Consider the following 17,924-nt stretch of genomic DNA (forward strand, 5'->3'; position numbering starts at 1 on the left):
ACCAAAGCATCTTTCATTAGTTTTATTTTGCAAGTGTGTGAAAGTTGCACAAGCTTATTTCATCAATTGCGCTGAAATATCAGAGAAACTCTTACATATTCATGTACAAAACACTGTGCAGCATGTTTACTAACAACACAAGCAGCAGATTCTGACATAATATAAGTGTGTATCAACTTAAACCCGTCATTTCTCATGCTCACGTTTTAACGACTCGTCCACAACCTCGAAGTAATCAGGACAGAAGTGGTGGAAAGTGGACAAAAGAGACAGATTAAAATGTCAGGTAAAAACATGAATGTTGTCTCTCTAGTCCACTTGTGATCCGATCAACGAAAACACATCTTAATAATACCAGGTGTAAACAAGCTTTTATAGAGATGTTTTTTCTGTATACTCAATCATAGCTACACCACACCTGTTTCCCTTCTTCACTATATTCAAATACAACCAGAAGGATCTAAAGCGCGGGATACCCTGCACAATAATTGTCTGTCCCAGATGAAAGATTGCCATGGTGAAACAATCGTCGCAATTTCTGTGATCGTGGCTCTTCATCGGTGGTCCTATGTCGTACAGTGAGAGAGGTTCAAAGATGGCCGTTTTCCCGGTCTTGCGTCCAAAGATAGCCTACGATAGTTTTCTGACATGTTTTTGATTAAGGAAGCTCAAACATGCATTTTAGTCTAGGACTATAAGCCATGTCTAGGTAAACATCACCTTAATGTCCTTATATAAATCTAGACTGAAGCTATGCAACTTCTCTTTTATTTTTAAATTAAATGGAACAGTAGAGAAACATGGACCGTATAACCGTAATTAGTTATTACAAAGCCAACCTAAGCCTAGTTTCCAATAGTTTCTGTGATCTTAATGATATCTTTTATTTAGCTGTATTCACAAGATCTTACTTACTTTACTTGAAGCAGAAAGAGCATCATGTGAAATGATGACTTCACACATTATTTTTTGTGGAAAATCTGCAACAAATTTATAAAAATTGCAAGATGCTGCAAATTTTGCAGAGCTTGCTTGATTTTGTGCTAAATGTTGTGATTGCAGAATCCCAATCAAGAGACTGACTAATAAATGTATAATAAAATAACTTATTAACTTATATATATATCAGTGGGGAACCTTCAGGGCCTTCTACGCCTTTTTATAATAATAATACAAATAAATAATATAGTATTCAATAAAAATATGGTTTTACATTTTTAAATTTCTATTTAATTCAATTTAATACAATACATGTGTCACAGGTCGGGGCGGACCCCTTCCTAGTTCCCACCTCGAGGAGGTCCCAAAGCCACCCCAATGACCAGACACACGAGAGATGAGTTATACTTAAAATAAATCTTTATTAAGTTACTTAAAATACATGGAAAGGGCAATTTAAAACAGTAGTTCCTTCACGCCTCCAGGCGGGGCTTCCACGGGGACAGGGGGACCGAGCCCTTGAGGTTTGCTCTCTTGAACCCGTGGCGCGTTCCCCTTCTCCTGGAGGCAAAATCAGAGAAAGTGATTACTATGCTGTATACCAAGGTAAGTGTTGCACAACACTGGACCTTTCCTTTCTAGGTACGTGTTGTAAGCAAAGGTAAGTGTTACACAAGACTGGACTTTTCCTTTCCTTTCTAGGTACGTGCTGTAAGCAAAGGTAAGTGTTACACAAGACTGGACTTTTCTTCCTCTTCTAGGTTCGTGCTGCAAGCAAAGGTAAGTGTCACACAAGACGGGACTTTTCTTCCTCTTCTAGGTACGTGCTGTAAGCAAAGGTAAATGTCACGCAAGACTGGACTTTTCTTCCTCTTCTAGGTTCGTGCTGCAAGCAAAGGTAAGTGTTACACAAGACTGGACTTTCTTCCTTTTCTAGGTTCGTGCTGTAAGCAAAGGTTAGTGTTACACAAGACTGGACTTTTCTTCCTCTTCCCGGTACGTGCTGGAAGCAAAGGTAAGTGTTACACAAAACTGGACTTTTCCTTACTCTTTTACTCAAGGGCAGTGGACTTAACAACGAGGAGCTTTACACACTGTGCTTCGACTTACAGCCTCCAAGGGCAGGGGGAAAGGACGTTGAGGCCAACTGTATAGAGTCGAATGCTTCCCTGGTTCTTCCTCCACTCACGGTGTCAGAAACACGGAACAGGGGCGAACCTTTGAAGAGGCTCCACACAAAGGTAGTTATTTCTCACAGCCGTCAGCCCAACAGCCATCTGGCACAAGTATTGATCGTAAATTGGTCTACTCACTTCACCATCCAGGTGCTTCACCACTGCCCATCCACTCGTCAAGGAAAAGGTTTCGTCACTACACGCTCAAGGAAATCCCACTTTACAAGTTTCTTCAACCCACACTCCACCGACCTCAGGTCAGGTAATACCTTTTGCATTCACAGTACACACCCCAGACTGAAATACTACTCACGTATATCTTCCACTTCCAGAATGGATCCCCGGCTCACCCACGTTTCTCTCTCTCCAGTGGGGCCGCAATGCTACGTGGCTAGTCACAACACAAAACAGGTGATACTTTAGTATTCACAATACACATCACAGGCTGAAATGCTACTCACGTATATCCTCTACTTCCAGAATGGATCCCGGCTCACCCACGTTTCTCTCTCTCCAGTGGGGCCGCAATGCTACGTGGCTAGTCACAACACAAAAGCAGGTGATACTTTAGTATTCACAATACACATCACTCGTCATACTCTTTCCGTTCACTTCTAAAGTGATCCCCGGATCAACGGCGTCCTCGGCGCTTCACAGGAAGTGTGAGATAGTGGTATGCCTTTGGCGGAGCGAAGCTCGCCCCGGAAATCTTCTCTCTTCTCAACCACACCAATCCTGTGTTTCTCTGGGCCTATTTATATGTCTTTTCTTCCTGCATCCTCCAATCACAGATTTCCACTTTCCAATCCACACACCTGTTGCTCCTGAAGCCCTGATTGCGTTGCCCCAGAAACCAGGAAGTAAAAGGGTGTTTTAAAAATGCGGTCCGGGCGGAAACCATCTTCTGGCGGAACCAATCTCCGCCGCTTTTGGTTCCGCCCTATATAGGGTGACAGCTTTAATATATTTTCTCTCATCTATGTTCTAACGTTAAGCTTACTGTCAGGTTCATGTCATGAAAACATCTAATCCAATCAGAATCGTCTGTCTCTTTTAAGGCCCGGTTATCTGGCTCATTCATTGGTTAGGACTTCATGAATCCGAGGGAAGGCCAAGCTATGTGTTTTGGTGTGGAGAGTGACGGGCAAATCGACCAAATATGTGCATATGACACGAACACGAGAAAAATAATGGGTTTAATTATACTTTTACTTCCTGACAGTTTCACTTGTTACGTGAGGATAGTAATGACTGACAGGCGACGCCGAATTACATGCAATATAATTTCCTAACTAAATCTGAGAGAATGCGAAAACATTCAAACATTTTTTTCCTCGCTATACCCGATGGGCAGGGCAGAGATACATTTTTGTAGCCTGACAAGAATTCGCAATAGCCCCGGGACCTCGGGCTAGCGATTTTGCGAGCCCTGGATATCTTATAACAACAGTTATAAGCCACAAGGAGGTGCACTGAGAACGCAGGGTGCTATATTTCCCCTTATGAAAAAGATTAACAAGGTATCCTACAGATAAATATATATTTCCAAAAAATAAAATATAAATTAAAGAACATAATTTAAGCTTGTTAAATGCAAATTTACAGAGCCCCTGTCATTACAGAGCAGCAGAGTCTGTATTTGTGTTTATCAGTTAGATTAAAGTTAATTTTAAACTTTAAAACTGCATTTCAAGGCAGACAATGCCCATTCTGTAATTTAACTTTGCATGCTCAGAATTTTTACACGTTCACTGTATGATTTAACGAAATACGAATAGCCTAGTATTATGGATGGAGAAGCATTTGCACTTTATTGCATATTTTGAAGGCCCAGCTGAAGTACCCACGGTTCGCCACTGATATATATATATATATGTAGACATGACTTCTTTAAACACTTTTGTCAAACTGACTGGCTTTCCAGCTAATTATTAGCCAATTATACTTCTATACAAAAAAAACACTATTTTTATTTTGGAAGTTTTTGCACTAATATTTTTCAAGTAAATTTCATAAATGAAAATTAAGTAAAATCTACTTTTTTAACTTTCAACTTTTCAACCTAAAGTCGGCATGAAACAGAAGTAGTGATTGCCTTTTTTCCATGTGATGACATATCCGAATGAAACTGGCTTCTGAAAGCAGGGCTGGATTTTTCCATCGACATCTGATTGGATCATTGAACTTGGGTCGTGTTGCTAATTACTAATCGCAGGATTCTTCTCCGGGCCCCACCAACCTGCCTGACCGCAAGTAAAGAGAGATCGTTTTGAGGAGGGGAGGAGATTTGCGCTTTTGATTAAAGATTAGGAAAGCAAATGAATTTTTAGAAAATAATGAAGCTCAAGTCATTTGTAAAAAATACCACAGTATTCAAAAACAAACAAGTTTTTTCATTTTATTTTCATAGTGACTTTAAGTAAAATAACATTGTAAAAAATGTGATTTCTAAAAAAAATTACTTCTTTTCTTAACATATTTATTATTATATAGCACATTATGATAAGGTAAGAAGGAACTGATCTCAGTACTGGCATTAGCACAGTCATAAACACACATCATGATTTGCATTGTGTCACCTACAGTAAACACAAGCACCAGTCCAATGAACGATAGTAACAAAACTCAACTGTGACATGTGTCCCGAGCTCTCATCAGCGTCGCCCTGGAAACCAAGCAGTCACACCTGTACCTGCTCATTATGGGCTGAGCGGCCACACCTGCTCCCCATCAAGCATCAGCTTTATAAACCTGGGAAACAAACACAGAGGTGAAAGATGTCTCCACAAGACTCGGCTAATCTTTGTTTCTCTTACCCCCGCAGAGAGCAGTGTGTGACCGCCAGTCCCAGCACCAAGGGAGAGCACGGAACCACACAGCACAACGCTTTACAAAGAAGAGGAAGCAAAGCACCGAGCACCAAATCACCTCACGTTATCCTTCTTTTCCCCACTAAAACCACTAATAAAACCCACCCTCCGTGGCTTTTACCTGCATTCTCGTGTCGTGTGCTTCTTCACCCCGCCACACTGGTGGAGAATGCGGGCAAATTACCCAGGTGAAAAAAAAGTAGTATTTAATGTATTAAAAATATACTTAAAATTTAAGTAATATGTTTTTAGTACATTTGTATTCCCAACGTGCTTATTTAAAGTGTATTAAAAAATATGTTAAATAGCTTTTAAATGTATTTCAAAAAAGTGTACTACAAGTACGTTGGTAATAAATATATGCTTAATTACACTTTTTAAAAGTATGCTAAACTCAAGCATACTTTTAATTTATTTCTAAAAAGTGCACTAGAGTTAAGCTGGTAATAAATATATGTTTAATTACACTTTTTAAAAGTATGCTAAACTCAAGCATACTTTTAATGTATTTCTAAAAAGTACACTAGAGGTACGCTGGTAATAATTATATCTTTAATTACACTTTAAAAAAGTATGCTAAACTCAAGCATACTTTTAATGTATTTCTAAAAAGTGCACTAGAGGTACACTGGTAATAAATATATCTTTAATTACACTTTTTATAAGTATGCTAAACTCAAGCATACTTTTAATGTATTTCTAAAACGTATACTAGAGGTACGCTGGTAATAATTATATCTTTAATTACACTTTAAAAAAGTATGCTAAACTCAAGCATACTTTTAATGTATTTCTAAAAAGTGCACTAGAGGTACACTGGTAATAAATATATTTTTAATTACACTTTTTACAAGTATGCTAAACTCAAGCATACTTTTAATGTATTTCTAAAAAGTGCACTAGAGGTACACTGGTAATAAATATATCTTTAATTACACTTTTTATAAGTATGCTAAACTCAAGCATACTTTTAATGTATTTCTAAAAAGTATACTAGAGGTACGCTGGTAATAATTATATCTTTAATTACACTTTAAAAAAGTATGCTAAACTCAAGCATACTTTTAATGTATTTCTAAAAAGTACACTAGAGGTACGCTGGTAATAATTATATCTTTAATTACACTTTAAAAAAGTATGCTAAACTCAAGCATACTTTTAATGTATTTCTAAAAAGTACACTAGAGGTACGCTGGTAATAATTATATCTTTAATTACACTTTAAAAAAGTATGCTAAACTCAAGCATACTTTTAATGTATTTCTAAAAAGTGCACTAGAGGTACACTGGTAATAAATATATTTTTAATTACACTTTTTATAAGTATGCTAAACTCAAGCATACATTTAACGTATTTCTAAAAAGAGCACTAGAGGTACGCTGGGAAAAAATATATGTTTAATTACACATTTTAAAAAAAAGTATGTTAAACACAAGCATACTTTTACAGAAGTTTTAGTGTATTTAGAAAAAAACATATATTTTTTTAAACATGTACATTAATTTTAATAGGCTAACATTGCAATTTCAACATCATATCATTGAACTTGCATTATATATTGATTTCACAAAGTTAATCCACATAAATTTGTTAGTGTTTATATTCAAACAACACACGTGACGGACCTGACTAAACCTCATTGGTTCTTGGGATTCAGTACGTCACATTGGCTTCCTGATTCAGTTGTTCGATACACAACGTGCGTGATCGTTGGTAAATGTGGATTAAAAGTTGAAACTAAAACTGTTAAATTATATATAGTGATCATCAGAGGACTTGGCTGAAACAACGCGATTCACATGGATTACTTCGGCGATGTTTTTTATTGCTGTTGCGATTAACCTTTTGAAATGTGAGCAGTTTTTAAGTATCAAGTGGATCTGACATCGAGGGGAAATATACGTTTCTTGGATTTCATTAAAGTACATCGGTTTTTGTTTGAAGATGAATGAGAGAACATGAGGGTAAGTTAAGTGATGACAGATTTTTGCTTTTTATTTTTAGTGAACTATTAAATAAGTAGAACATTTAGTATTACAGTATGTCTTAATTTTAACCCAGCTTCTTAAAGCGTGTATGTTGTGTGGCTTTTGGAACATAACGTTACATTTTTTTTGTGAGTAAAGTTAGGCATTTCATTTCTCTTGTTGTATTTCAGAAATCATAACAGCCTGTCTTTTTTTAGCACAGCGGCATTCAAATTGACCAATCAGAGCCGAGAATATCTAATAAGTCGAAGTAGAGATGAACAGATGAAGATACAGCCCGTAAAAATACTTATTCTTGGTGGTAAGTTTTTAGTTCTACAGTATTTGTATAACATTTAGATAACTTTTGTGTTTTTCTAATGCTAATGTTTATAGAGTAACTAAACCCTAAACCAACTTTTTTAGTTAATGATCTGTAAGAATGATGCTTTATTAGTGTAAGTTTTTTGACATTTGGATATAAAGTGTTTCAATACTACAATATATGTTGTAAAAACGTCTGAGTGCTGCCCTCTTCAGGTTGAACGGTGGCTACTGTCAGGGCTCGAAATTGCGAATATTTTGGTCGCATATGCGACCGAAATTTAATCTGTGCGACCTTAAAATATATTTGGGAGCATTTCTGCGACTGCCCATTTTGTTGTGGTGCGACTTGATTTAGATTGTGATGCTGCGTGCTGCTGTCCCAGGTTCAGTGTTCTCTCCAACGTTACATAACCAATCAAATTTCACCATTAAGTTCTTACGTTTAATGAAGACCGCAGATTGGCTAATATGAGCGTCAGTCATTCCTTGTTGCCGTGCTACGTTGGTACGTGAAGCGCGAAAATAAGACGCACCGCGAGCATGACGAGAACAAGCCGACTACAGCCAATGTTACTACTGTAATTAATGACGACGATCCGGATTCAAATGCGACTCCACCACCGGAAAATAAGACTTGACGTTAAACCTTTCAGAGAGAGTGGCTTAAAGATTTCGAGTGTCTCCGCTATGAAAATGGCTCGATGTAACTTACTTTGCTTACTGTAAATCCTGTAAAACGGCGTTGGTGGCGGAATCAAAACATTTTAAGCGACAGACCTTGCTTAAACATGGCGAAAGTGCCAAAAACACAAATAGTGTCATGACAAATGTGTTCATTATTGATGGAGACACCGACCTGTCTGTCAAAGAGTGTTTGATAGTGTATGTGCGCATGCGCTGGTGAATGGACATCCGACAAACATCCTTGTGGTCCATGTTGATGTGGAACACGACAATGTTGATGGTATGTTTTTATAAAAAAATATATTTTTAAAAACATATTTAGTAGTAATAGCATCCTGGTAATGCAGTTATCAATACCAATATTAGCCTTCTATATTAAGCCTTCTATATTAAGCTCACTTTTGTAAATGTCCCAATTAATCAGTGTTTTACGTGTTTGCTAGATTTTCTATTGTAATCTTAATCATTTTACCTGTAATCTGTAATTGGTAAATTATTATTGCTATACTATTTCAAAAGCAGTTGGGTATTAATTTAGGAATCTATGCAGTAAAAAAAATAAAATAAAAGACCAAATTTAAATGCTGGCCATAGGATATGTAAAGCCTGGTGGTTGCATTTTATTTTAATAAAATAAATCTATTAACATATACATTGTAGTTGTGGTGCTTTTTAATTTTTGGATGGATGCGCCTAAATTTCTGCTGGTGCTCCTAACTCTTTAAAGTTGTGAGCACCAGTACTACCAAAAAAAAGTTAATTTTGAGCCCTGTACTGCAGTTGAATTTTCCTATTGGATGTTGGACCGTACACTTTTAGACAACATTACAAAGACAATAATATATTACTAACGTGATTATCCTGCTGGACGGATTGTAAAAAACAGCACAATGTAAGCACTGCTAGAACAGGCTAGCTGAATATATCTTAATGATTACAGAGATAAGACAACACATAAAACTTGCAACCTTTCTCAGTTTGCACATCTGGACAATTCTTCACACATCATAGGTTGTAAATTTGGGTAAATCCAGCAAACAAGTAATTTTAGCGATTCTGCTGTCACTCTGCTTTAAATCTCCCGCATCAGAAACTTAAGAGCAGCCTTGAGTCAATTGTGGAAGTTAAGCGTGCATAGAGTCCATTGGCATGACTTCTGATTTCCTTAAATCTCCTTAAACAGAGGTGAACTTTTCTTGTAAGCAAGACCACAATAGACATGTCAATGGAAAATGCCCTTGGTTAAAATAAAACACAATTATCAAAGTAAAGAATATCCTGTAATACACACAGGTTGCATTATATCAGTGTCAGTGAGTTAAGCCTCCTATAACCCTTTGTTCAATGTAACTTGTAGAGTGCCATGTAGCGACGGATCAAACGGACACTCATGTCAAGCTTGATGAGGACACAGTCAAAGCTTTAAAAGGTAAACTGAGAAGTTAACAAAATTCTAATTCATTAATTATTGGTTAATTTTGTATATATTCTGTTTCCTTTTCACAGACCTTGTGATTAAGTCTTCAGTGTCTGAATGGCAAGAAGAAGTGACCCTCCACTTAAACGTGACATTTAAACTGCTCTGTGTTTTGGTTCAGCCATTTGTAGGTTTATCTCGAGTAAGTTCAAATGCACTTCTGCATTTGTCCAGTAACTTTTTGTTTAGAGAATTACATCATTATGATTATATAATTATTCAATGGTTGCATATTCATAGTGTACTTTTCATATTGATGTATTAATGTTCCACAATTTGATAAAAGTAGCTCATTGCATTTCACTGATCTTTGTTTTATATTGTAAAATCATTTCAATAGCAGTAAATACATACTTAGTTGTTTCTTTAACATTTAATTAGTTGTTAATGATGGAAGAAACTGGTTCGTATGTATGAATACAGAATAGGTATCATTTTAGAATGAGTTAAAACATGTTTTGGTGGCAAACATGCAGGTAAAATAGTACATGTATAACATTCTAATAGTAAACTTGACTGTAATTCAAATGTCACATACAGTACATTAGAAATGATTTATTTTATGTATACAAATGTGTGGGCAATATATTATTATTTCATTTTGTATGCTATATTATTTATGTAATATTATTATATCTGAAATTATTAAATTACATTTATAAATGTTTAAAAGGTGGGTTCAAATGTGCTTCAAGTTGTAACTGAATACAATTTTAGAAAATAGCACAGTTGAGTACACTTAGATTGTCTTAACAAGTACTAAATACTACTTTTTAGTATATTAAGCACAATTTACTGCACGAAAATAAAGAGCTTTTGGTACCTTAAGGTTGTGAACTTAAAGTGTATTTTAGTGAACTTTTTCACCTGGGAATACATTTGGTATATTATTTTAACATACTACTAGTATATTTTAAAGTAGATTCGTAAATGGTTAAAGGTGGGTTCAAGTTGTAATTAAAGATATTTTTTAAATACAGACCTAGTATGTTAAAATTACATTTTAGTTCAACTTCATGGTGTCTCAAAAAAGCACAGTTGAGTACACTAAGATGGTTTTAAGTTCATCTTAAAAAGTACTTAATACTACTTTTTAGTATACTAAGTTCAAAATTAGTGTGTGAAAATAGAGCACTTTTAGTATAATGTGGAAAGTGTACTTAAATAGTGTATTTTAGTGAACTTGTTTCACCTGGGAATACATTTGGAATATTATTTTAACATACCATTAGTATACTTTAAAATATATTTAAAAATGCTTAAAAGTGGGTTCAAGTGTACTTCAAGTTATAATGAAATATATTTTTTTAAATACAGACATAGTATGTTAAAAATACATTTTAGTTCAACTTCATGGTGTCTCAAAATAGCACAGTTGAGTACACTAAGATGGTATTAAGTTCATCTTAAGAAGTATTAAATACTACTTTTTAGTATACTAAGTTCAAAATTAGTGTGCGAAAATAGAGCACTTTTAGTATAATGTGGAAAGTGTACTTAAATAGTGTATTTTAGTGAACTTTTTTCACCTGGGAATACATTTGGAATATTATTTTAACATACCATTAGTATACTTTAAATTATATTTAAAAATGCTTAAAGGTGGGTTCAAGTGTACTTCAAGTTATAATTAAATATATTTTTTTTAAATACAGACCTAGTATGTTAAAAATACATTTTAGTTCAACTTCATGGTGTCTCAAAATAGCACAGTTGAGTACACTAAGATGGTATTAAGTTCATCTTAAGAAGTACTAAATACTACTTTTTAGTATACTAAGTTCAAAATTAGTGTGCGAAAATAGAGCACTTTTAGTATATTGTGGAAAAGTGTACTAAGTGTACTTAAATAAAGTGTATTTTAGTGCACTTTTTTTTCACCTGGGTAGTGAAGAAGACACAGACAGTGACCCCTTCACACTCAGTTTTCCCCTCTTGGATTAGTTTGGACAGATTTTTATTTCCTCTTTTGGCTCACATTCCCTCTCTGTTTCCCCAGGTGACGCTCCTCCCCCGAAGATGGAAGAACTGCTGAAGCACCTCACAGAGGTGAGCATTCGCCAGCAGCAAATCATGGAGCATATGGCCTCCCGGCAAGGGGAAACTGTCACAGTTGTCAACTGTGTTCTGTGTGTGTGTTTATTGATTTCACCTGATAATAGCTCATTAGCCCCTGATCAGCCCTACACAGCTGTAGACTATTGAACACTCATCACCACTGGTATTTAACAGCCTGTCTTTCACTATGTCTTTGTCAGATCGTTGTATTGTCTCCAGAGTGTGCATGTTTGGTACCGTTCTCAGTGTTCCTGCAATTTATGGAATCTCTGTCATTTATTGTTCTGTTTATGGATATGTATCTTTCTCTGCCATCTTTCTCTGGACTCATCATTTACATCATTTAATAAACTGTGTTATCCTGCATTTGCTTCCTCTCCAATTCATGCCGTGACAGAACGATCTGACCAATTATGGAAGCAGCAGGATTATCGTCGAGCTTGGAGGGTCTTAACAACAACGCGTCACCCACACCGTCTGTTTTCCCCAACGCCACAGAGTCAAAGAGTCAGCCAGAATCTAGCATGAACTTCCCTGAGAGATACACTGGTGAGCCAAAGTTATGTGAAAACTTTCTTAACCAATGTTCTCTGCATTTCGAAATGCATCACAGGACTTTTGAGACGGAGGACTTAAAGGTTATGTTCATGCTATACATGTTGACTGGTCGAGCGAGTCAGTGGGGTACAGAGGTGTGGGAGAACCAGGACCCATGCTGTGCTTCGTCCAAGACTTTAGCGAGGGAAATTACTCGGGTCTTCGGTGAGACGGGAGCAGATTCCTCTTCTCAGAGGTCAAGGAAGATATCTCGTCGTAGAAAGAGGGGGGATAGTGTGCTCCAGACGCTGCGGGTTGGGGGACTAAGCCTGCAGGAACAGACACACAAGCCCCTTCACAAGAGGGCTGCCACGCCCGAGTCCCTTCACAAGAGGGCTGCCACGCCCGAGTCCCTTCACAAGAGGGCTGCCACGCCCGAGTCCCTTCACAAGAGGGCTGCCATGCCCGAGTCCCTTCACAAGAGGGCTGCCACGCCCGAGTCCCTTCACAAGAGGGCTGCCACGCCCGAGTCCCTTCACAAGAGGGCTGCCACGCCCGAGTCCCTTCACAAGAGGGCTGCCACGCCCGAGTCCCTTCACAAGAGGGCTGCCACGCCCGAGCCCCTTCACAAGAGGGCTGCCACCACACACAAGCTACTTCACAAGAAGCACCCATGTTTGAGAAAGCGGGCGTCATACCCGCACCGGTTCTTAGGAGGGCCATCATCATGCCTGTGCCGGTTTTCAGAAGAGCCGTAGTCAGGTCTACACCAGTGTTCAGGATGGCTGCTGCCATACCTGCACCTATCCTCCAAATGGTTGTCCCGATACCTGCACCTATTCCCCAGAGAGCCGTTGCCAGGGCTACGCCTATTCTCAAGAGGGCCATTGTCATGCCTGTACCTGTTCTCAGTGTGGCACCGGAGGTAGGTCCTTTGAACTTTTTGTTCCCTGTAATTGCCATGGCTCTGTGGTGTGTGTGGTCTGCTTTCTGCTCCTTTGTTCCACGGGAGGTCTCTCAAGCCCATGAACCTGAGTCTCCTGCACATCCCGTCCAAAGCGAATTGTCTGGCTTACCTGAACCGCCTGAATTGTCTGGCTTACCTGAATTGTCTGTTTCACTGGGTTCACCTAAGACGCCTGATTCACCTGCGTCATCTGCTTCACCCCAATCTGATTCACCTAAGTCGACTGATTCACCGGAGGCGTCTAATGCTCTTGAGTCACCTGCACTTCATGTTTCAGTTGGAGGGTCTAAATCTGAGTCTCCTAAGCTCCACAAATCCTCTGCCTGGTCCAAGATGGCCGTCTCTGAGCTTCCTGAACTGTCTGCCCTATATAACCTGGCCCAGAGGGCCTCTCTCTGCTCTCTCCCTCTGACTAGGTTCCTGTTGCTGCCAGCACCACCCTGGTTTCCAGTTTCACCCAGGGCTTTGGTTCCTGCTCTGCCGGCCCCGGCCTGGCCTCCTGCTCTGCCGGCCCTGGCCTGGCCTCCTGCTCTGCCGGCCCCGCCCTGGCCTCCTGCTCTGCCGGCCCCGCCCTGGCCTCCTGCTCTGCCGGCCCCGCTCGGCCTCCTGCTCTGCCGGCCCCGCCCTGGCCTCCTGCTCTGCCGGCCCCGCCCTGGGGTTCTAGACCCTCCATCCCTCCCCCAGGTCCACCTCCGTTCCTCCACCCACCTGAACTTTTACGTTTTGTCGTTTGGAGTGTCTGGAAGCCACTCCTTTAGAGGGGGGTACTGTCACAGTTGTCAACTGTGTTCTGTGTGTGTGTTTATTGATTTCACCTGATAATAGCTCATTAGCCCCTGATCAGCCCTACACAGCTGTAGACTATTGAACACTCATCACCACTGGTATTTAACAGCCTGTCTTTCACTATGTCTTTGTCAGATCGTTGTATTGTCTCCAGAGTGTGCATGTTTGGTACCGTTCTCAGTGTTCCTGCAATTTATGGAATCTCTGTCATTTATTGTTCTGTTTATGGATATGTATCTTTCTCTGCCATCTTTCTCTGGACTCATCATTTACATCATTTAATAAACTGTGTTATCCTGCATTTGCTTCCTCTCCAATTCATGCCGTGACAGAAACGGAGCGTGAGCTTTCCGCGCTCCGCACCGCCGCTGCCCAGCGAACTCCGCTACCTGACCCCCGTGTCCAGGCGACGCAGTTGCTGCCGAAAATGACAGCGCATGATGACGTAACAATGTATCTCCAGATGTTCAAAACCGTTGCTGTGCGGGAGGCGTGGCCCAAGGATGAGTGGGCACGGATCGTGGCCCCGCTCTTAACTGGGGAAGCACAACGGGCATATTTTGCGCTGACGCCGGAACGAAGTGCTTCCTATGAGGAGTTAAGGAAGGAGATCCTCGGCCGGGTTGGATTGTCACCGATCAGCGCTGCCCAACTCTTCCACGAGTGGACCTTTGACACACGGCAGCCGGCCCGAACTCAAGCTGCCAATCTCTCTCACCTTGCCCAACACTGGCTACTGGCCGGGGATCCCAGCGCACATCAGGTAGCGGAGCGTGTAGTGGTTGACCGCCTCCTCAGAGCCCTGCCCCGCCCACTTCGTCAGGCAGCTGGCATGCGGAACCCATCCAACATCGACGAGCTGGTTGAGGCCATCGAGCTGGCGGAGGCCAGCCAACACCGGGAGGTTGGGGAGCGAGCGTCGCCTTTTCCCCGGAGGGTGGTTCAGGAGCGACGCACGCCGGAGGGTGACCAGTGAACAGGCCGGCGGTTCCCGGACTGCAAGATGAGCCCATGCCCACAGAAGCACCCCACTCTCCTGGACGACCCTGGCTGGCAGGCTGTGCCGTGCATACAGAAAACGCACCGCGGGCAGAAGTGAAAATAAATGGCCACCCGTTTCTTGCCCTTCTCGACTCTGGCAGTGCCGTCAGCCTGGTCAAGACGTCTGTCCTACCCCCGCGAGCTGAAACCAAGGCGATGCTGCCCATCACCTGTGTGCACGGCGACACCCGCGACGTTCCAGCGCGGCGCGTTACCATCGCGGCGCCACCCGGTGCCTGGCCAGTAGACGTCGGACTCGTCAAGGACCTGCCAGTGCCAGTCCTGCTTGGTAGAGACTGGCCAGGATTGGACCGCCTGCTCGCCGCCGTCACCCAGCCTGTCAGCCCTGCCGGGAACCGTTCAGTCCGGAGGACCACAAAGAGGCCACGACGGCGTCCCGTGTTGCTGGCCTCGGACAGCTCCAAGGATGGTGAGTCACTCCCTCAAAGTCCTAAACTCTACTTTGATTTGTACCAGCAGGTGACTGGAGCCGGGGCCTTCGCCAAGGAGCAGCATGAGGATGACCGATTGAAACACTGCTGGGCCCAAGTGAGAATCGCGGAAGAGAAAGAGCTTCAACCTGCACCCCATCCCATACCTCACTTTGTGGTGAAAAATGGCCTGCTTTACTGTGTCGCACAGCGTAGGGGGGAGGAAAAACTCTTGCTGGTCGTCCCACGCACCAAGACGGAGGCATTGATGGAGATAGCCCATGCACACCCTATGGCAGGCCACTTAGGAGCCCAGAACACAATACAGCGCCTCCGCGACCGATTTCACTGGCCGGGCCTGGAGGCTGAAGTTAAGCGTTTCTGTCAGGCCTGCCCAACCTGCCAACGGACATCACCACGCTCCCCTCCCCCCAGCCCGCTTATACCATTGCCCATTATTGAGGTGCCCTTCGAGCGGATTGGGATGGATCTGGTAGGGCCATTGCCGAAGTCCGCCCGGGGGCATGAACACATTCTTGTCATCGTGGATTATGCCACCCGCTACCCTGAGGCCATCCCCCTCCGTAAGGCCACCACAAAAGCGATCGCCCAGGAGCTGTTCCTTCTGTGTAGCCGGGTCGGCATCCCCTCCCAAATACTGACTGACCAGGGCACCCCATTTATGTCCCGGATGATGGCTGATCTCTGCAAGCTCCTCAAAGTACAACAGCTCCGCACCACAGTGTACCACCCCAGACCGACGGGCTCGTCGAACGCTTCAATCAAACACTAAAGCAGATGTTACTGCGAGTGGCTGCCGAAGACAAGAGAGACTGGGACAAGATGTTGCCATATGTGCTCTTCGGTGTCCGGGAGGTCCCACAAGCCTCCACTGGCTTCACACCATTTGAGCTACTCTTTGGTCGGCAGCCCCGTGGCCTGTTGGACGTTGCCAGAGAGGCCTGGGAGCAACAACCAGCGGTGCACCGAACCATGGTGAACATGTGCGGGAGATGCGAGAACGGATCGACCGAGTCATGCCTATCGTCCGGGAACACCTCACCAAGGCACAACAGGCTCAGCAGCGACACTACAACCGGGCAGCCCAGCCACGGGAGTTCCAGCGAGGTGACCACGTTCTGGTCCTGGTCCCCACTGCTGCCTGCAAGTTCCTGGCCACTTGGCAGGGTCCTTACACCATAACAGAGAAGGTCGGGCCTGTCACCTACCGTGTCCGGCAACCAGGTAGAAGGAAAGAGGACCAGCTCTACCATATTAATCTCCTGAAGCGCTGGGTCGGGACCGGACCCCAGCTTTCTGCCTTGGCCAACTCACCTCCCGTGGTTGTTGACATGGACCCTCAACTCTCGGCCGCCCAGAAGTCGGAGCTGCAACACCTGGTCAGTAAGTTTTCTGATGTGTTCTCCCCCCAGCCTGGGCATACCCACGTCTCCAAGACTCAGGTACGGGCCTTTTTTGGGTTGGCGGGTTACTATTGCTGCTTCATCCCTGACTTCTCCTCCTTAGCCTCTCCCCTGACAGACCTGACCAGGAAGGGGCAGCCGGAGAAGGTCCTTTGGACCGCCGAAACGGAGGCAGCGTTCCAGCGGATAAAGACGGCTCTCACTTCGGAACCAGTGCTCCGAGCCCCCGACTTCAACCGCCCCTTCCTGCTACAGACGGACGCATCCGACACCGGTTTAGGAGCCGTCCTGTCCCAGGGCCAGGCCAGCGAGGAGCACCCAGTGATTTACATCAGCCGAAAGCTGACCCCAGCAGAGCAACGGTATGCGACCGTCGAGAGGGAGGCTTTGGCAGTCAAGTGGGCAGTTCTGGAGCTGCGGTACTACCTCCTTGGTCGCCACTTCACCCTTGTCACCGATCACGCTTCTCTGCAATGGATGGCCCGAGCAAAGGACACGAATGCCAGGGTGACTCGGTGGTTCCTCGCGCTCCAGGACTTCAACTTTACCGTGCAACACCGGGCAGGGACGGCCAACGCAAATGCTGATGGTCTCTCCAGGATATGGGCAGCTTTCGCAGGTCTGTCAGGGTCCACTCCCCGCCCTCCCCCAATCTCCCCACTTCTCCATAGGACCAGGACGACGCTTGGGGGGGGTGTGACATGTGTCCCGAGCTCTCATCAGCGTCGCCCTGGAAACCAAGCAGTCACACCTGTACCTGCTCATTATGGGCTGAGCGGCCACACCTGCTCCCATCAAGCATCAGCTTTATAAACCTGGGAAACAAACACAGAGGTGAGAGATGTCTCCACAAGACTTGGCTAATCTTTGTTTCTCTTACCCCCGCAGAGAGCAGTGTGTGACCGCCAGTCCCAGCACCAAGGGAGAGCACGGAACCACACAGCACAACGCTTTACAAAGAAGAGCAAGCAAAGCACTGAGCACCAAATCACCTCATGTTATCCTTCTTTTCCCCACTAAAACCACTAATAAAACCCACCCTCCGGGGCTTTTACCTGCATTCTCGTGTCGTGTGCTTCTTCACCCCGCCACACAATGAAGAAACAAAAACTCTTCTAAATCTCAAAGATAAATGACATTTAACACTATCAATCTTTTTACTTAAAACACATAAAATGGCATTTAATTTCAAATGTTATCCTCCAATTCAGTCCCATGCAAGGTGTTACCAGCCGGAGCG

General features: G+C 42.8%; 1 long non-coding RNA gene across 1 annotated transcript; it reads left to right on the plus strand.

Moving 5' to 3' along the window:
- Positions 1-6,561: 6,561 nt before the first annotated feature.
- Positions 6,562-10,894, plus strand: LOC141282960 (uncharacterized). Its single transcript, XR_012337875.1, has 4 exons — positions 6,562-6,949; positions 7,171-7,274; positions 9,321-9,392; positions 9,470-10,894. It is a non-coding gene; the product is annotated as an uncharacterized lncRNA (long non-coding RNA).
- The last annotated feature ends 7,030 nt before the right edge of the window (positions 10,895-17,924 follow it).

Source organism: Paramisgurnus dabryanus, chromosome 11 (assembly GCF_030506205.2).
Source record: "Paramisgurnus dabryanus chromosome 11, PD_genome_1.1, whole genome shotgun sequence".
Classification (NCBI taxonomy): Eukaryota; Metazoa; Chordata; class Actinopteri; order Cypriniformes; family Cobitidae; genus Paramisgurnus; species Paramisgurnus dabryanus.